The 16,788-nt window shown below is 45.3% G+C and overlaps 1 pseudogene; it reads right to left on the bottom strand.

The window, feature by feature from the left end:
• Positions 1–5,225: 5,225 nt before the first annotated feature.
• Positions 5,226–9,341, bottom strand: LOC125941863 (uncharacterized; annotated as a pseudogene).
• Between the last annotated feature and the right edge of the window lie 7,447 nt (positions 9,342–16,788).

Raw genomic sequence — 16,788 nt, 5'->3', positions numbered from 1 at the left:
TTTGTCGCAGATTTATAACGACAGAAGAGAATGTCATTCAGTACTGTAAATGTAACAGTGGCCGACCGCGTGGTTTTGGTCTTGCCTACGTCCGCGAAGCAACCACTGAGACTTCGATCTTCCTTCTGTAGCTTTGCCCAAGCATCGGGAGTGACGTTTAGCGGGTTTACAACGGCTACTGGCAGCCTTGACGCAGCAACCATAGTAGTATCTTGAACTAGGTAGGTTTTCTCGTTGTCGTGCGGCCCACCCTCAGTACTTTCTTGGCAATGCAGTGCGTTAGGCTCCATCTTCGCATCTGTGCCTCCAGGTAACTCGAGAGAGGGGCAAGCACCGTTAACATTGCCCAGAACAACATCATACAATGGGCGCTCCATGCATATGGCACGCACAGTGCCTCTAAAGAACGGACAGTCAACTTGGACTTCAGCTTCGGGAAGGTATCGTGCCGAACTATCTAATAAATAGACAGTGCGCGTTTCCCCAGTAAACTTGCTTGCTGGCACAAGAGAGCGCTTTACAACGACAGTGTCGCAACCGGTATCTCTCAAAACAGTCACGGGTTGGCCTTCTAGACGCCCTTTTGCTGTCGGCATTCCTTCTGTTCGTAGTTTCGGCCCAACGGTGCTTTGCGCACCTGAACCAATCTTTTCAGAACTGCGGTCTTCAGTGTTTGCAGCATGTGTGCTCTGTTCTGGCCGCCCATCTTCGGTTGGTTGGTGGCGTTCAGAAAGAGAACACGAAGCCTCGTTGCGGTCCTTGGGGTTTTTGGTAATACCTGCCGAACCAAGGCCAGGCTTCTTCCCTTTCCAACCCGTCGCAGCTTTAGATCCGCTAGTCCTAGACCAGCAGTCCGACGGCTTGTGTCCTCGCTTGTTGCATATGAAGCAATGGGGCTTCGCTTGACCGCTTGATGGCTCATTAGCTTGCGTTCCACTCTTCACATACACCTTTTCTTCTCGACCTCTAGCCAGATTTGTCAGGCCTTGCGCTTCGAGATAGTGATCCGCTGTTTCTGCTAAACTGTCCAGACCTTTGCAACCTCGCTCCTTCAAAAAGATGGCAAGCTTCTGATCACATCGTTGCAAGAATTGTTCGGAGACAACCTTGTTTCTCAAGGCGTCATACGTCTTTTCAGTTTTGGCCAACTCTTGCCAGTGATCAAAATACCCAAGCAACCTGCCTGCAAATTGGCGACCTGTTTCGCCATTGTCCGGCTTGGCCTCTCAAAACTTGATTCGACAGCCCTCTTCCGTGAATCGAAACCTCTGGAGCAATGTTGCCTTAAGCTTAGCAAAGTCAGTCACGTCTTCAGCGGACATGCGCCCGACGACAGTGAGTGCCTCCCCCGTTAAACACAAACTCAAAGATAGGGCCCACTTGTCTTTAGGCCACCCTTGGTCTCTGGCCACTCGCTCGAACCTCTGAATGTATGCGTCAAGCTCATCCCGAGCTTCATTGAACGCTGGAATCAACTTGTGCGGGCTTCGGAAACCTTGATTACTCGCTTGCCGATCCCTTGAGTCGGCTGTGACCGCTTGACTTGGCTGTTGCGATTCTTGCACGTGCAGCCGTAGTTCCAACAACTGGCGTTCTCCAGCTTGCCGCTCCAACTCTCGTGCATGGTCCTCTTTGGCAGCCTCACGCTCTTGTGAACGGCGTTCTCTTTCTCTGCTACGCTCCTCATCCATCCACTGCTGGAGTGCCTTGCCTGTGAGTCCCAACTCTTTACCGAGACCTATCAGTTTTTCGGCATCCATCCTCAACCACCGCACGCGAACAAAGTGAGACTCTCAAAGGTGTTACGAGAGTTTAGTCCTGTTCGCGGACGCCAGATAATGTAAAGGGATAAGGTGGACCGTCACGTTTGTTGACGTGCGGTGCGGTGAGGAAAGACTCGAGGCGAAATTGGGACGGGTTGCACAGACACACATATAATTCATACTATTATTACGCTTTTGCATTCGCAGCTGGCCACTCAACCACTCAAGTGTGTTCAGTGTGCTTGTACTTAGGCACACGTTTATATCTAAAAAATAATGTTGTCTCCTGTAAAATTTGAGAATCTTTGGATTGTGAGGCTCCCAAAGGGAAATATTTTTATTCCATTCTTGTTGAAGGTGAAAGCTCTTACACAAGCTTAGAGATATTGTCAGTGCCCCTCACTTTCCCTCAGAACATATGTAGTCTGTTCTTGACATTCGAGCAGCTTTTCAACAGCAAGAAAGGGAATCAGATTCCCTTGTTTTCAGCATTTTGTTAACGCAGGCAATTCAGGGAGACAAAGTTTTGGTAATACAATTGGTTCAGGAATACCAGATTAGATTGTGCCTTGACGCTTTCCTTGCACTTGCTTATTTGGGGCGCTATAATGTGAAATGATTCCAAACTGTTTTGATTTCAGTTGATGCAATCAGCCTCCACGATTGGTAAAAACATTTTCGGGCCACTCCCAACTTCGCCTGTCTGTCACGCGACGTCACGAAAACCGCGATAGCTCCCCATCTGATATAACGTGTACACACTGATTATGCATGATTAAAACGCGCAAAAGAAAAATAGTCATTCCTGATTAGACACCTTTGCACCATTAGCCCTTTGTTATTGGTCCAATGTTTTCTGGCTACGCCCACTTGCCTGTCTGTCACGCGACCTCTCAAAACCGCGAAAAATCACCGCGTCAAAGTGACGTGTACGCGAAAAAAATGCATTAATATGCCCAACAAAACTGACAAATTTTCTGAATAGCCACAGACTGCCCCGTTCCGAAAGGAATAGAAGATGGTTGCCCGCCGATCGCTCAGGCCCTCGCTACTCGCACCTGCCGGTGAGCATGTATTTATTTGCGCATGATAAACCTTTTTGCGTGGCAGTAAAACGTTGTCGAGCCCTTTCGGCATGCATAGGACATCGCTCTGCAAACTCATCCTTCGTGAGGATCCGTTTTAGCGGCATTCTTATCCTTCCGTTGCACGCCGCCGCGATTTTCGACCAGCCACCGCAAGCTAAGTAAGGTGAAGCGCAACAATCGGAGAAGCCGGCACCACCCTGTTCATGCGGTTATCTATTTTCACTATACTGGTTCGGCCCCATCGAAACCCTCTCCACTAGAGCGTGCTCCTTGCCTCTTGTCACCCAATTAGATAAGAAAAACCGCTGAGCGTAGACAATGTTATTGGTTTTGAAAGCGAACAAAGGTGACCTCCTATAAACGAGGAGATTGTTTGATTGGGTTGTTCAGACAACGCTGCGGGTCAGCGCCCGATGCTTGCGTCGGTGGTTACGTAAATTTGACGTCAGGAGTTTGGAATCAAAACAGTTGGAATCATTTTACGTAATAGCGCCCTTGGTCAAATATTCTAGTTTGCAATGGCTCCAATTAGCATGCTCTAACATCGGTACTGGCGTAGTGGAACAGGCTACGCCACTTAAGTATTGCCATAGTTTACAGGCTGCACAGCGATCATTCGCACTCTCTGAAGAGCCCTGTGCATGCGAATAATCTACTTGTTTGCTTTCAATGCTCCATTTGTGCTTTTTGGTTAACAGCGCTTCATAACCTACTACGTAATGACAGAAACGTGCTAACTAGTTCAACAGACTGGGATGCTGGCTTGCATTTCCAGGAAAGGAACCATAGTGCCTGCTCCAGTTGCATATATGTTTTTGGTTATCAGGGGTTTTCAGCCTCACTTTTAAGATAATGTTCTCAAGCAGGTAGAAGCACACGCTTGCTATTAGCGGATAGTTTCGATAGCTTTTTGCTTGCCACGCAAAATTTTAGCGTTCGATTTTGTTATGAAACTAACAACCGTAGTCGAACAAGGTATTTAATGTTAGCCGTGGGGCCACGCGGCTGCGTTACGTACTGCAGTATACAGGGTGTTTCAGCGAACACTTTCAACATTTATTTAAGGTTGCCTGTGGCAGATAGCCCAATTATAATTAATGATCTGGTCTACTTGAAGAGGCGGACATTACGTCCACAAAAAATTGAAATGCATAATCGACTAATCAACAAAAATTCACTAATTAAGTTTTTAACTAATTACCTGATCGCCCATATTGCAATTTACGAATTGTAGCCGTGGAGTTCGCAAGGCGGATCCATTTAGAATTAATTCTCAGGGTGACACCAGTTTCGAGATATTCATTCCCCAACTTTGCGTTCCAGTTACTTTTGTGCTTCAGTGGATAAAGCGACGTTTTCTTAAGAAACTAACTGGAACGCCAATGCATTTCTATTCAAAGTTCGGGAATTAATATATCGAAACTGGTGTCATACCAGGTGTCACCAAGCCTCGGTGCTGTACCGGGGCTTGATGAGAGCGCCGTGGCCTGGTGAGCGCCGTGACTGAATCACGTAGTAGCAGCGACGATGTTACCCATGCAACCACGAAATGGCTGTTGACTTGCACTAACCAGAGGGAGGGATCAGCTGGCCAGAAGTTCGGAAGGCGGAACGATAACGCCGAGAATGCCTGGGACGCTACGGTGGGAGGCGCCGGTGGATTCCATTCTCACTGTAGTCAGACCAAAGTCGCAAAGTTTTCAAAATCCGTGGTCATCAATATTGTAGATGTATCGTGCATGTGTTGCACATAAAGAAGTTGCTTAAGCACGAGTAAGAACCACGACCTACTGAAATACTGACCTGCTCAGCTGGCGGCTCTCTATGGAGCCGCCTGCGCTCGAGTTACCCCATCGGAGTGCCGGCGAATGCATGGTTGCGATAGGGCGTTGAGTGCTTCATCGAGCGCGTCGAGCTTTATGTGGGCGTATTTTGACTTATTCTAATGATTGTTATTTTGAAAATGCTCATTAACACTTTAGTGAACATTTGAATGTGTTTATTTACAAAACCAGCGTCTAGTAAACGTGGCGTGCTAAACTTTAAGCACCTTTCGGGAGTTTGGTTTCATTGCAATTACTTTTTTGCGCGCCTCTTTTTCCGTCTTGTTGGCCATATAGTTTGTGAAAAATGGCCTGCTGAATTTGTCGAGGACGAGCTTTGCAAACATTTTTGTGTGCTCTTCCGTAGAGCCTTCGTGTTTGAGCGTAGTTCTGCGTAGTTGCTGGGAGGACAGTTGTCACAAATAGTGACATTGGTTTCTTTTGGTGAATTGACAGTGGGGCAAAAGCTTCAGCGGCTTCTTCAAGCGCGCATATAAAGGAAAGGAATTCCTGTCGCGGTTACGAGAGTCCACCTCTGTCCACATTAAAGATCACTGCAGTCGCTGGACTAGAAGAGCCTTGATGTTTTGCACGTCTGCTGGCATGTGAGTGGCTTTTATTAAGAAGCCGGCGATTAGACCCAGCGTGCTAGTCTTGATGCCTGGAAGCGGGGGACCTGAAAAAAAAACTAAGAGCAGGGAAAGGTTGCATATCGGAATGAACAGTGAATAAAGGGCATGTTGCGCGCGTCTGATCAGCCAACATTTGAGTTTTAAAAGGCAATAATTAATGAAACAGTACAATATGCGTTCCTTTGTTTCCTCGCCTGTCGCACTGTATACATTCTTGTGAAGCACGTATTATTTGCACCTTGTCGCTAACTGCATAAAATATTTGCTAATACTCTCTTACGACCCAGCTAGTGAGCACGTGCAGGGGCTCTACGAATGACGCCGTATATACGTGTTCCTAACGCGCGCGCCCTGACCACAGCTAGTACAGGAATGCTTTTGCACAGTTTCCCGTCAAGATGCGGCTAGGCATTGCGCTTTGCCGAAGTTATTTTATCAAAGCACATTTGCGTGGTCAGACAAGAACGCTTGAGCTGCCGCGCGCCACTTGATTAAGGCGCGTAGTTCAAAAGACCTACACAGCACACAATTGCAACGCGCTTGCAGGTACAGGCCTCCCGCATTTTTAACTATATCGCGCGAGCGTCCATCACGCGTCAGTGTAGCGCCTTTAAGCGGCGATAATCAGCGAGACCGGCAGGAGTACTCTCAAGCGCACTAAGCACTTTCCTGTGCAAGAGTCGTCTAATGCGATGTTCCCTTCAGGACGGCGCACGATCATATTGTAGTGTTCTCGCGCGATATAGTTAAAAGTACGAGAGGCTGTGCGTTTACGTCACGCACCGGCTGAACTCTGTAGAGCTGCAAGGTGAGGACGCATGGCGATGTGGATGTCCTCAACAGAAGCCTTTACGTGCTCTGTGCTCGCTGTTGCCACTTCCAACTGAAGGCTGTTATATGATGTGCTTGGGCCTGTTGTGGCGAAGGTTGCCGAAGTTTCTTCTTCAACCTGATAGTGTGCTATAGGCATGTTTTCTTCACGTTGTGGCAGTGTTCCTAGCTGTCTTATTTGCTGTTGTGGCTGCATTTCTAATGAATTTGGTGATGGCAAGGAAGGTGGCGTGGTCCCTTGCGTTTGGGCTGTCTGTAAGCTCAGTGGAAGATGGCACGAGCCATGAAGGCCTACAGTTCGTTCTGTGCTACCGCTTGCAGATGAATGAATGATGCCCATGGCTAGCACTTTCTGCAGTGATGACAGCGCTGCACGAGCATCTGTTTGATCATTCGATCCATTTAGCTGGCGGACAGTGAAGAACAGGGCTTCTACAGGATCGCTCGAGAACTTCGCTGTGAGGACGTATATGAAGCCCGAACGAAGGAGGAACTTTGTCGACTCCACAGTTCACCGTGTCGTTATTTGGTGTCCTTCATACGTTTCCAGTGAAATGAAGGCACGCTTGTCAGGCGCTGTTTCTTTCCAGGCCGCAAAAAAACGGCAGAAACTCGTTCTCCAGCCAGGATAACCTGAGATAATTAAGGTTAACAATGCATAAAACGACAGTGTTTCCTAATATAACTTTAGCTACCTGTCGTCATCACATGAGCTGAATGGCATCCGATCAGGGTCTCTGGTGATCACATAGAAAGTGGTGCTCCTTATGTTATAGATTGTGAACCACTTGTGTATCATTTCCATGAGACGGATCGTCGGCAGGCTGTCCTCGAACCCTAAAACGCCGAATCTCCTTCCATACTTTTGCAGATAACGCAGTGTAGCTGTGACCTGAAGAAAAAAAGGTCACAGTTTCGCCCTAAGGGCGAAGCAATGAATGCGATAGCAACACAGCAATGTCATACGAAGTAAGGTGAGCGGCTTTGGTAGCAATGTGAATTGTAGTAAACATGAGCTGATTAAGTAAGCAGGTGTGCTGCGCCGTAAGTAGACCGACATGAAGAGAGACTCGATGACCACGAGAAGGCGCGTGTGAAACGGTGGTGTTGATGAGAAGCGCTTCCCGTGGGCAGCGCGTGCGAAGGGACACACCTGTAGCGCTGCACTGCCGATCCGGGCAGCATTGCATGTGTAGCGTGCGTTGGAAAATTTGGCCCGACTATTACTAACTGAATCAACAAGCGTGGTGTGAGCGCGCACAAACAAACATGAATAGATCACACTGAATGACTGCAGACAACGACTGTCAAAACGCTGGCAGCAAGCATACGCCGCAGCGGGCGAAGGTACGTGCGGTCCATCGCTTCAACGGAAACTGAGCGGCGAATGCACGGCGCATAAAGGTCAAAGCCGTGTGGAGATAAGAGACGGTGCGGACGAGCGACGAGCGCGGTTGTTGGCAGAGTAGAAGTGCGCCCCCCCCCCCCCCCCGCTCCCTCCGGCGCTGGCTTCCTGCTTCCTTGCTTGCGCGTGGGAGATGAGTGCGTTCGCTCTCCGTGATAGCGCGCGTCCCCGCACGCTTCCGCTCGGGCATACGGCGCGCGGTGCAGATTTTATCTATAGGGATCCTTACGGCGACGACGACGCCGACGGCAGAAATCCGGTTGAAGTGTCCATATAATTGCTAAAAGGGCCAGCGTGGCTTCCGTTAACGTACGTTTTACGTCGACAAAATACTGACTTTATGATATCTCGCTAGTTCAATTATTCTTCGCGTTATGTGATGCATTAATACAGACCTCCGGCGAAAACACGTCGAGAGCTCTCCTGACGTTCATCTTCTCGAAGTTCGTAGGAAACACGTGCTTCCTTGTCAGGCGCCGGACTAGCTTGAATGCGTTCTGTCTTTCAATAATGTGAACCAACATCCTCAGATACTTGGGGCTATAATATTCCCCTCCATTGCAAAGGAAACGGTTTGGTGCCAGGAGCTGATTACGCACGTTTTTCAGTATGTGACAGTGGTCAAAAGCCAGGAACAGCCTCCTGTTGTCGTTCATGGGGTGCCTGCAATGAGTGAAAAACCTCGCAACTGAATTAAAGGTCAATCAACGGAAACAAAGTTTCTTCGAAAGCACAATCCCAGCTTGAACTTAAGTGTATGGGAAAGCTGCCTTCCGGAATTACCGACTTAGCATATGTAGCTTAGCTTCAACAGATTTAAAAGAATGAGAGGGCACTTACGGCACCACTGGTTGTATTGCCCCGTTGCTCAGTATTGAGAACATTCTGCAGTTGAAAGAGTGATTATCTGCTACAAGTCTGACGACCTCAAAGCCAGCATCTTCAACGGACCCAATGACACGCATCGTCAAATGATGAAGCTGTTCTCCTGTGGTCGACCTCGTGAAGTAGTAGCCAACTGGAATGCTAAAGATTGCGTGAGTGCATAATGTTAAACACCTAAATTACGATCATGAACACAAACTCAGCAGTTTTCTCATAATCGAGAGAAATCTATGGCGGAATATCTTACGTGTAGTGGGTGGACAGCCCAACGAACACGAAGGCGAGTAGATGGGTGGCGAGTTCATTTTCCATTCCCAACGCCTTTTCTAGCCCTCCCATTTCCACAAGACCGTGCACGCGGTCGGCGTTTTTTTTTTTTCGTATGTTGCTACTTGTTTGATGGACATCTCGTCGACAACAAGAGATCCCTTTTCGCCTAAAAGTGAAATACAGTCACGGCAAAGGCTGTAGTGATACTATGGCAGGGTATAGCCAGAAATTTTACGTACGCGATCAGTCAAGGAGGTCGACTCTTGATGTAGCCGTTGTTTCATCAGCGAGGAAACGACCTCCCCGCTGCAAGCTCCTATATACCTCTTTAAGGTTGATCGGCTGGGGAGTGTCAGGCATCCAGACTCACGCAGTATCTCGTAGCCACAGGGAGACTTTGCGTGCCATAACACGGCTTGTCGTATTGTGGCCTCAGACCACTTGTGGTGCTTTGTGTCTAGACATGAAAGTTGTTCGCTGAGAAACAGTGCTTTGGTGTCGTTTTCCTTCAGCTTGTCCTGGAAACAGGAATAATGAATAACAACGATCTCACGGAAATTGCAAGCAGCGCGCATATTGTCCACACATTGACAAATTCGTTCACACATTGCCAAGTATACCTGAAGGACTGCAGCGTTGGCCATTTCGGAAAGTAACTTTACCTCCGCAACTTCATGTTTTAGCTGAGCAACTGCGCTCTTAAAGCTGCATTCTTCTTTGTCAGTCTTAGACATTTCCGCCGCAATGTTTTTGCTGAAGTGACCATGAGTCGCAGCTTTCTTATCGCTATATTTGTTTGTGCTATCAGAGAGCGTCACACGTTCCTTTGCGTGTCGTCAGGTAAGGTCGCAGAAAGTTCTGAACATTCTGATTGTGACGGAAGAGGCTAAGCCTCTGGAGATTGTGCCGGAATGGTGTTTTCAGCCGATGGGCCGTCGCTTGGTGACAGGCTCTGTTCCAACGGTACCACAGCCGAAGGCACTTTTATCCTGCAGAAAAATTATAGCCATATTGTACTTCGTTCCACTTCCTTTTATTAACTGAGTCTGTCGGCTAGACATGGTGGGGCGTGAAGCCTTCTATGTTTTGAACTGTCTCACCTTTTTTTCTTATGGCTTTCTGCATGCTCCTGAGCATTTGTGCGTTTCAAAGTCCGACGCGCTTTTGGTACGGGAGACACCATGTAGCTCGGATACAACGGAAATACTGAAGGCACTGCATCAGACTTCAGTTTCTTTATCCGCAGTCCCGGACGGAAATCATCTGCAGTGAAATGAAGACTGCACACCTTGGATCTGTCCTTTGGGAACCAAAATCCATTGTTGGGGCCTTTAAAGAAACAAAGAAAAAGCACGTGCAAGTAATAAATAATATTAATTAAACAGACATTTGTATCTTTCTTCTGCGGTACAACTTATTACGCGGGAATTAGTTATAGAAGTATTTCATGCAACTCTTGCCCGGTATATGAACGTATTGTAATATGACACCATATTCGCCAAAGAAGACCACACATTAAAGCTAAATGTTTCAGTCTTAATTGTTAATCACAATGTTATACTGTACATAAAGTTGCATTTTCTCAGTGCCAAATAACGCTAGAGCAAACTCACCTTTTCTGGAAATCGCCTTGATCCACTTATCACGCACTTTCGAAACTGGGAACTCGTGAAAGCTTACGGGAGGTGTGTTCCCTTGCCTTGATTTGCATAAAGGAACGCAGCAGAACACCATTGTTGTTGATTTGATTCAATTAACGTACTTTTTCTCGTACACGTACAGTGCATGTGCCCCTCAAACGCCACAGCTTGTGTCTCGATCGGCTCAGCGCAAGCAGACGACAGCAAAAGATCGGTGTAAAATCATACGCAGGAATACACCTTAATTGTCAATTTTATTGAACAAAACTCACGTTTTCTCATTTCTTTATCGTACAGAATTCATGTCGGCGTGGGAATGTCTCATGCATTCTTGGAAATTGTGTATTTTTATATTGTCAAAAACACGCGGCAGCTCCGCGTTGCCCATGTCTTGTGACCATAGGGGGCAGGGTGTTCCTTCAAGCTGCACTTGCAGCTTTTCTTCCCTGTCTCCCCCAATCTGTTGGAAATAAATAAAGATATTATTATTATTATTACATCACAGCTTGTGTGGCGGCTCCGAATGTCGAGTGTCGAATGGTACAACTCGCTTATGTGCACCCAGATAACCTCATTTTCAATGTGCAGCTTGCGCATATGCCGGCTGTTTTGTGTTGTCTTCACAAGATGTAGTACATCAAATTTGGAAAAAATAAATCTGCACCAACAGTGAAGAACGGTAGCACCACAGACGCCCCAGCTGTTTGGCTAAGTACAGATTGGAGGCTCCCTCTTCGCATAGGAGGGCTTTGACAGTGGTTCGAATCGCCTTTAGCTGCTTGAAAACGAACAATATCAGTTAGCACAGTGCTGACATGGTGTTGATGTATGGCTAATTATGTGGGCAACTTGCTGCATCCATCTCTTAGCAGTCCCAGACAGCAGAACTGCCACGGCTCGGCCTGAACAGCATTGTCACTGAATTTTTGTGCAAGACCTTGGGTTGCATCATAGCTGACATTTTTTCAGCATCATTCCGTCAAATATCCGTGAACTGACACAGTCACGCTCACACCACCATCTAGTTGCCAATGAGATGGATGTCAATTCCCGTAATTAATTCAGCTGTCTTTTTCACGGTAGAGAGACACCTCCTGATAGGGCGTAAGGGGGCAAAGCTAAAAATGAAGACAAATACCGACACCCAGTGACCCACGAAAATGAAATTGTAGTGGAATTTTTTTATCCACTGGGCAAACTGTGTTACCTTGCATTTTCATTTAAGCTTACCATGGCTTTTCAGCAGCTCAAACATTTCGTCTGTGATAGCCGGGCGGATGACACCGAGCGCTTTATCAAATGTGCGAGGAATCGTTACTTGTTTCCGCAGCCTGGCAGTTGTCTTCTGGAGACCTGCTCCTGAAGCCGTCTGATGTCTTTTGTTCGACGAGTGCACTTTGTGGCAAGGGTAGCGAAGGTGCCTGAAGATGTTTGATGTAAAGAAATGCACGAAAGGTAAATGAATATTTAACAATATATGACAATACAGTGAACTACTCTAGATGAGTTATTACAATTCGTCTGCACGGCTGTGAACTAGTTAACAACGGTGCATGAAAAGTAAAAAAATTGTGCAGCTGAATTTCTGCAATGCAGGTACAACATAACACTTGAGACGAATGCTAAGGTGCAGACGCCAAACTGGAACTTCTGGAATTGACAGGAAAATATGGCCAGCTGTACCTTATGGGCTTGGAAGAAGAGGGGATGTTCTTCCCAATCGTTCGAGACATGGAGTTGCATCAAGCTACTTAGCTTATGCACTGGCTGCTACACATCTCTTCATACAAATTGCGGTTAGCATTGGTATGGAGCGCTTCTGTGCGATGGCCTGAAAAGCAATCCGTGTATTAAGACTATGAAGATCGGCATCTTCCCGTTGAGCATCATGGACCTCCACGCGGCTATAGGCTCCTTCACTAACCTGGAAGAGTTCGAATGCGTCAACTACATCATGACCGGCCGAAACTTTGCACCGACAGTTGTGATGCTTTTAGGGCTGAGCACATTGAGATATCTAAATGTTTCCAAAGCCTGTATGAATGACAAGAGCGCCAGGTTATTTGTTGATGCCTTAAAAGAGAATGAAACTCTCCGACAGCTGAGGATACACGGTTCCGTCAAACGTCAATTATCATTTTGGTCTAGTTTGGCAAAGACAAATGTTAAATTTAGGTAAGTAAAGATTTTAGTTTTTCGCTTCTACATTGGCTAATGTGGCAGCAAAAAATTATCCTACATCTAGGATATTAGAGTGATAACATTTCTGAACCACGTACCAGCATTTTATACACCTCGAATCAAACGCATGTGAGTGTACATATCAGGCCTAAGTAAATATACTGTAGGAATCTTATCGCCTTTAACCCTTCCTCTATGCATAGCCCCTGTGCAAAGTAGGTAACCAGAACTACTAATTGGGATCCCTGCTTCTCTATGGATCCTTTTTAATATTATCTCTACTTTCTGACCTATCATCGCTCACACACTGCTACACCATCATCATTGCCACTATCAGCCACATGGCACAATGGCTGAGAATAGAATGAATAGAATAGAACATTTTGCCGCTGTTAGAACTTCTAACAGTGGCAAAATGTGTGGTCAGCAGTACATTCTCACCAGCAACACTTGCACGTCATGGCTAAGGATGGCCTACGCTTTGCAGAAAAGCTTTGCACTGCATCACCAATACACATTTTATGCGACATCAGCAATGTTCAACAACCACTGTGGCAAAAGTGCTGTAGCAGCGTAACACGTACACTTCTTGCATGCAATGATGCTATGCGCCCATTGTACTTGATCACTTTTAATGCCGGTAGTTTGATAAGTGCTTCGGACCCGCTTACGACAACTCGTGCGCTTGAGCTCACCCAGAGTGGCTCCGGATCGTTGGACCGTGTAGCAGCGAACGTTGTCAATCCCAATCAAAACTGACACCGATATTCAACAAGTAAACCCACGGACTCTCATGACGTCTTCACAATGCTTCATCGCGTGCTATGCAAAGGCCCCACCATAGGTAAAAATTAGCTAATTTGAAGCGCTGAGACTGCGCAGCTTAGACGACTCTACATATAAAGGTTCCGGGGCAACGGTCTTGCATGCATACCATAATGGTTTCACTACTAGACAGCTATGTAATGCCGTGAAGGGAAGCGAGAGTTCCCGCAAATGTACACGTGTAAACAACGTGTCCTTCGATTCTGAAGCGCGCTAACACTGGCAGTAACTTTTTTCACAATTTCCTGAAGAAAACAAGCAACACAGCATACATAAGAAATGCAAGCACAAAATTGCAAAAAATTGAGATTGTAGTCCTAGCGACACAGCGACAAAGGCCAGTCCAACGAGCTGTCACATGCACACGCAGCGAAACGACAGTTGTTGCACATTAGCTTTCTGCAGCTGCTTTTGTGTTAGTCTATATATCTCCCATAAGCACTGAAAACACCGAACGCATGATCTCTGTCTGCCTTAGCTAACAGAATTCCTTATATATTGTGAGACAACGTTTAGGCCGTCACTCTCTTCTTTATTCTCTGAAGCGAGAGCCCCTCCACTAGGCCCAGAATGGTGATGATGAGTATGTACAGATGAGAATATGAAGCGTATGAATAATGCTCACACTAATTTCTCCGCGCGCGCAAGCGTCCAGCCAGGCCGTGGTTTAGCCACGAGGGAAACGGCGAACGAATCGTTTTAGACGCGAAACGTGAACGATCTCAACGATAACGATGGTCCGAAAAAACCTCGACAGGGGTAACACGATAGCTCGCTGGGGATGTTTGTTCATTAAAAATGTAGGGGCCAAGGAAGCGCGATTGAAGCTTCTCACACAAACTGCCCAATGGGCAACGAAAGTCCGGTGGACATCCACTGGTCAGCCAGTTTTGGACATATGGATGTCCATCGGAGATCCACAGAAATCCGCCGGATGTACTACGTACGTCCATAGGACGCTTATGCGCAAGAAAATTGGCAGTCCGTCGTACGTCCGATGGCTGCCAGAACCGTACATTCGGACGTTGCAGGGACATGCAAAATCATGCACTTGGGCCTTTCAGTACATCCGTCGGACATCCACAGGAAACAGTTATTGAAGCTTGGGGATGTTAATCGGACATGCTTAATTTTAATTGCTTTAGCAGAGGTGTATATACAGAGTGTTTCATCTTAATTAGCTGCACCATATTTTTTAATTGCCTGTGGCAGATAGCACAATTATAATCCTTCATCTAAACAAGTCAATGAGAAATCAAAACGCCTAATGCAATAATTAACCTAATTACGCTAATTACCTTTTAAAATAATTATTTTACGCCACATCTTTCAATCTACGAATTATAGCCGCCGAGTTCGCAAGGCATATCCACTTTGCAAATTAATATCTTGAAACTGGTTCAGTCCTGAGAATTCATTCCAAGTGATACGCCTTGCGAACTCAGTGGCTATAATTCATACATTGAAAGATGTGCCGTAAAATAATTAAACGCCAATTAGCGTAATTATGTTAATTATTGAATTAGGCAATTTGATTTCTCGTGGAAATAAACGTCACCTCATCGAGTAGTTTAGATTAAAGATTATAATTATGCTATCTGCCACAGGCAATTTTTAAAAAACTTGGTGCAGCTAAAATGAAAGACCCTGTATATAGTTTGCACCTCACCGTATTGTACCCTTATGTACCTGCCAGGATTAATACTGCTGCAGCATTCAGTTGGCTGGCTTCTCTTATAATTTACATATGTTGCAACTAAGACATCACATGCAAAAGGAAGTATCACAGTATATCAGGCTGTAATCTATATTTTTTCATTGCAATGCACTTTTCTAATATGAACAAACACTTTTTTGACATGAAATTACATACACAATGACGATCACAGCAACCTCGAAAATTACTTCAGCTTAGCTATCACAGTACACTGATGTCCCAGCTTTTTCATCTTAAATCTGGGAACCTACATCAAACTGGTACACATTTTGCAACATGAACACAAACTTTATTAACACAATATCTGTAAAATGATTTTAGTTAAGCACAATAACATATGCACAATGACAATCAGAGCAGTAACTTGCTTTGCTATCACAGAAAGTGTTTCTTATATTTAAAAATATGAACTTCCATCTAAATGGTACTGTACAGCTATGACAGCTTCACAGCACTAAAGCAAAACCGGTAAAGACTAGCCACGCAACATCTAAAATACTACAAAAATCAGTCCGGCTAAGTGTCAACTATACCTGACAAGACTACATCTCTAAGAACGTGTGCACATAGTATTTGTCTACCACTAGCTGTAGCACTTGTATACTGCAGATACAGTTGAACATTGTACAAACAAAAAGATGAGATTAATGTCATCATATCACAAATATATATCAGCACTAACTTAAAACGTTTCGACTAGATGACATTGTACATGTGAGCACGAGGGTATTTAACATATTACAACAAGGTCACTAAGTGCGAACTAGTTGTCCAACCTGTCACTCTAACTTTTCATAAGTCATGAAATGCTGTACAAGAATAGAATCAAGATGTATTACCACCACAAGCATTTGTGTTGTCACTTGATAACTTTGCAAAGATTAAGTTTACATTATGACCAAACAACACGAAAACATCCAATAACTCCTTATGGTTAGCTTTGCATTCTGAATTTTTTAAGGCAAGTCTGAAACAGGGAATAAAGAATGCTATACATGTCGAGAAACCAACCTAGTTTACTAAGCTAGAGATAAAACATTAAAAAGTTAGCTACTGAGGTTACAAAGTTGGCTAATGAGTAATATACTGATTGTTGCTTCTCTGTCACGTTCAGGAAATTTTTAATGAAGCATCAGTCGCTGAACTTATATGAAAAGCTTAATTATAACTTCTAAAAAGTACAATGGGCAACAATATGGCAAGCAGCAACAGTTGATTTAACTTACATTGATGACATCAGTATTATGAGTATTCTTGGAAGCATCTGGAGATAGTTAATTTGTACCTGTGTAGCATCATTTCACATGTTTGCTTTTTGTAAAAATGCAGTAGTTTCAATACACTTTGAGAGGAACCCACACAAGTGCACAATTGGGCTGGTTGCAGGTGAAAAAGAAATTGAATGCTTTCACAAGAACTGCAAATAAACACACTACAATATAGAACAGTACACAAAATAATACAATACTAGTAAGGGCACAGACGGTACTTCAGTCGACAGATTGCACAAGCCATAGATTTCAGCCAAATTTTGGCAATGTAAGCTACAATACATTCGTTTATTGTAACAAACGCTAGACAGAATCAGAAATAACAAAATAACCACTTTAAAATAGCTTAACAAGCAGCCTGAATGCTGACTTTATACTTTTGCTCAGACCAGTCACTTGCTCTGCAAGCACAAATGACAAACAGGAAACATAAAGGCTGCATAAAAGCTAAAACGCA

The sequence above is a fragment of the Dermacentor silvarum genome, unplaced genomic scaffold, assembly GCF_013339745.2.
Source record: "Dermacentor silvarum isolate Dsil-2018 unplaced genomic scaffold, BIME_Dsil_1.4 Seq485, whole genome shotgun sequence".
Taxonomy (NCBI): Eukaryota; Metazoa; Arthropoda; class Arachnida; order Ixodida; family Ixodidae; genus Dermacentor; species Dermacentor silvarum.
The sequence above is the reverse complement of the archived record's forward strand: the minus strand, read 5'-3'. Positions and strand labels throughout refer to the sequence as shown.